Source organism: Rhincodon typus, chromosome 6 (assembly GCF_021869965.1).
Source record: "Rhincodon typus isolate 14 chromosome 6, sRhiTyp1.1, whole genome shotgun sequence".
NCBI lineage: Eukaryota > Metazoa > Chordata > Chondrichthyes > Orectolobiformes > Rhincodontidae > Rhincodon > Rhincodon typus.
Genome location: NC_063337.1, coordinates 94,226,911 through 94,231,590, shown reverse-complemented (window position 1 = coordinate 94,231,590; position 4,680 = coordinate 94,226,911).

Here is a 4,680-nt window from a genome sequence, read left to right as displayed (position 1 = left end):
CAGAGGAGCAGGAAAGCTGATGTTTCGGGCCTAGACCCTTCTTCTAGGCCCAAAACGTCAGCTTTCCTGCTCCTCTGATGCTGCTTGGCCTGCTGTGTTCATCCAGCTCTACACCTTGTTATCTCAGATTCTCCAGCATCTGCAGTTCCTACTATCTCATGACAGATGGTGGAATTTGAATTCAATAAATATCTGGAATTAAGAATCTAATGATGACCGTGAATCCATTTTCGATTGTCAGGAAAAGCTCATCTGGTTCACTAATGTCTTTTAGGGAAGGAAACTGCCATCCTTGCCTGGTCTGGCCTACACGTGACTCCAGACCCACAGCAACGTGGTTGACTCTTAACAATTAGGAATGGGCAATAAATGCTGCTAGCCAGCGATGCCCTCATCCTGTGAATGTATAAAGAAAAAAAAACTATGCAAGTAATGGTGATTCCCATTGGAAATCCCAACCACTACTGGATATGACTACTGCAAAGCCTCCTCCCAGGCACTGTTGCATACTTGACCTTGTGGAGGAAGTCAGCTTTAAGCTAACTCCAAGGCTGGCCCAAAATCCATAGTTCCTGTCAGACAGGCAGATGCCCATGAGCCACTGAAGGTGATAATCGAAGAGGTACACAAATATTTTCATGAGGAGCTTTTGATTCAGTAGCTACAGAGAATCCGACTCTATTGGCAATAGATGCAAATTTCAGATGATTGATAAAAGAAGCGGAGGGATAGGCAAGAAGATTGTGTTTTTTCAGAAAAAACCATCTGGAATGTCCTTTCTACAAGGATGGTGGAAGCAGATTCAAGACTAACTTTCTGGAAGGAATCAGAAAATCTTAATCTTACTATGGAGCAGGAACAGGGAAGGGGAAGGTGCTAACTGGGCAGTTCTTAGAAGATTTAGCACAGGCACAATGGACCAAATGGTCTCCTGCTGTACTGTATGACTCTAAGTTAGAAGACTGAGGTAATGCAGATACAAGAACATTTTTTACCAGACATAATACCAATAAAAATCTTCATTTATATAACAGAACCATAGCACAGCACATAAAATGCTCTTTCAGCCCATCAAGTCTGCGCTGGCCAAAAACAACCCAACTCTCTAAGTCCATTGTCACTTGGCCCATAGCCTTGTACACCAAGGCATTGCGTGTGTCCACGTTATGAGGGTTTCGGCCTTTACCACCCTCACAGGCAGTGAGTTCCAGATTCCCACCAACCTCAGTGAAAAAAAATTTCCTCATCTCCTGTAAACCTCCTGCTTCTTGCCTTAAATTCATGCCCCCTCAATGATCCCTTCTTCAAGGGGAAAAGTTTTTTATCCCCCGTCTATCCTTTCCCATGTGTCAAATCCATTTCTTCAAGTAGACATTAGCAGGTTGGCGACCAAATTCAAAGGCATTTGATTTAGATAGCAGGGGCGTCTGTCTGGATATAATCACCATAGTAAAATGATATTCAGCTGAAAGTCAGATCAAGGGACAGCAATTTTTAGGGATCCTAAAAACTGAGAAAAAATACCTACTTCTATCATCTGTGCTTTTAAAATGAAAGCTTATGTTGACTCCGCATGCCTCTGTGAGACAGCATTTTCCCAAATCAAGATAATCAAATTCAAGTATTGCATCCACATGACAGATGCACATTAAATAGACTATGTACAACTAGCAATCTGGACTACAACCCAGACTTCAAGGAACTGGTTATAGACGTCACACAGACTTTTATTTGTGAATCAAACAAAACTGATCGAATCTCATACCAACCCCAGCATTGTTAAATGCCAAGAGAAGCTGCTGCACCCCAGATGGTCTACAATGCATGTGTGCTGCAGGTTTGGTTGCCCCTTCTGTTGATGCAATGAAGGTAGGATTGCCTTTAGAGTTGATCAGTAAAAGCTGCCCTTTTCAGACTCCGATAAAAATTTCTGCTGTGCAGCCATGGGACTCAACCTTGCGTAAGTTTTCTATACAAATTCCTGCTGAAATAGTAGCAGAGGAACAGTGATATTTTGTAACCATGCTTGCATGTCTGTTTACATTCACAGACATCAACAATAATTTCGTTATTGGATCTGGATAGCTAGACTTAAAAAACATCTACATTACCTGCCTTCCCACTCATCTGCCTGGGATTCTCTCCCTTTAGACTATAGTAAACAATCATGAGTTCATCTCTTAAGTAACATTCACCTCTAGCGTGTGCAGATTAAGAGATGAAAACCATGACCCCATTCCTAAAAAGGCTTAACAAGATTCAAAGGGGAAATTAGTGTTGATATCAGGACTCGAGTAGTTAACTAATACCAATAGAAAATGGAGGGAGCAACGTATTCAGAGATAATTTCTTTCAGATAAAGGTTTGAACCCAAATTCCCAGCCACTTGTAGAGGAAATCACATTTCCAAGCACAAAGCAAATAAATTTCACTCCAAAACTTTCACACCTGATCATTATGTGCAGTGTAACATACGTAGGAATACATCAGTGACTAGATCTGGATGCATACACACATACACACACACACACACAAAATTTTATCCGGCATGGAAGAACGAATGTCCAATAACTTAAAACCTTGACTTTAGGTTCCACAAATGACATGGAGGACATGAACTTCAGGTAGATTACTTTTTTTAAATCATTCATTCGTCTACCTTTTGAATAAAAAAAAGTTTGGAATAATTTCCACATGCCTGGATGAGTGCAGCTCCAATAACACTCAGGAAACCTGACACCATCCAGTACAACGCAGCCTGCTTGATCAACACTCTATCTCACACTTTCAATGTTAACCATCAATGCACAGTAGTGGATAGCAACAACAAGATGCACTGCAACTACTCACCAAGGTTCCTTCAACAGCACCTTCCAAACCCACAAGCCCTACTATCGAGAAGGACAAGACAGCACGTTCCTGGGAACACAACCATCAGCAGGTTCCTCTGCAAGTCACACCATCCTGACTGAAAATCTATCACTATTCCTTCACTGTCAACGTGTCAAAATCCTGGAATAATTCCACAACGGCATTGTGGGTATACCTAGATCACTGCAGTAGTTTAAGAAGGCACATCTTTGCAATGGGAAGTGAGGATGAGCAATGTTGCTGGCCATGATGCCAAAACCTTTTAAACGAATATAAAACTAGTCTATGATGTTGTTTACGGTCTGTTACATAATACTTTTTCAAAAAAGGTATTATGGGGAGACGATGGCCTAATGGTATTATCACTGAACTGCTAATCCAGAGACCCAGGTAATATGCTAGGGATCTGGGTTTGAATCCTATCACAACAGATGGTGGAATTTGAATTCATTAAGAGTCTAATGATGACCGTGAATCCATTGTCATTTGTCGGAAAAACCCTTTTCACATACTAACTTTCTTTAGGGAAGGAAGCAGCCATCTTTATCTGGTCTGGTCTACACGTGAATCCAGAACCACATCAATGCGGTTGACCCTTAACTGTCCTCTGGTCAGTTAGGTGTGGGCAATAAATGCTGGCCTAGCCAGTGACACCCTCATCCCCTGAATGAATTACAAAAAAATCCAAAAGTAGTTTTGACCTGGAAACCATTGCCTGAAAAGGTGGTGGAAGCATTTTAAACAGTAACTTTTTAAGGGAATTAGATAAATACTCGAAGGGAAAAAAATATCTTGCCCTAAAAATTGGAGAAGAGCAACATAGCAGAATTAACAGACAGCTCTATCGAAGAGCTGGCACACAGTGAAGGGACCAAATGGCCTCCTTAAATGTTGTACCACTGATTCTACAAGCTCTCGCCCATATTTTATGTCAAAGGAGAAACTGTTCCCTTTTTATCTTGCAACTGTGACTAAACTCCATAGTTCACACTTGCTATTCTTTGCAACAAACAGTAATTTACGATTGAATACAATTAAAGGACTTGAGTGCTTAAGTTGAGTACTCAGAAGCAGAAAGCCCTGCGTTTTGTTATCTGTGATACAATGTGGATTCCATTTCTCCTGTTTACGGGCAATAGAAATTATAGCATTCACAAGGTAAAATTTCAAAATTAGTGTGGGAGAAACTCACATGCAGTTCAAACTGCAGTTCCAACAGATAAGCAGTTAGGTTCCAAAGAGCACACACCCATCGAAAGCTCGAATGAATGTGCAGTTATTTTTATTATTGAGGTTATAAGAAACAAAAAGATTTGACCTAAGTTTACAGAGCTAATCTCAGATCCCAAACCAGAAGGTATATGAAAAGTAAATGATTAGTTAATACAAATGTGGGACCATTACAGGTGGAGACAAGAGAATTTATACTGGATGACAGGAAAATGGCAGAGATATAAACAATTACTTTGCATCTGCTTTCATGGAAAGTCTCCCAGAAATAACAGGAGATTCAGTCACGTGAAAGTGAGGGATTGAAAGAAATTAGTATTAGCAAGGAGAGAGTACTTGAAAAATTAATTGGATTGAAGGCTGTAATCCCAGAAAATTGAAAGACTTGGTTGTAGAGGTAGTGAATGCTTTGGGGCTTATCTGTCAAAACTGTACAGATTCCAGAAAAGTTCCTGAAGGTGGAAAGTTGCAAACTTAACCTCACAATTTAAAAATGGAGGGACAAGGAGAATGGAGAACAAAAGACCTGTCAGTTTGATGTCAGCCAAGGTAAAATGCTAGAATCCAAAAATTATGCGA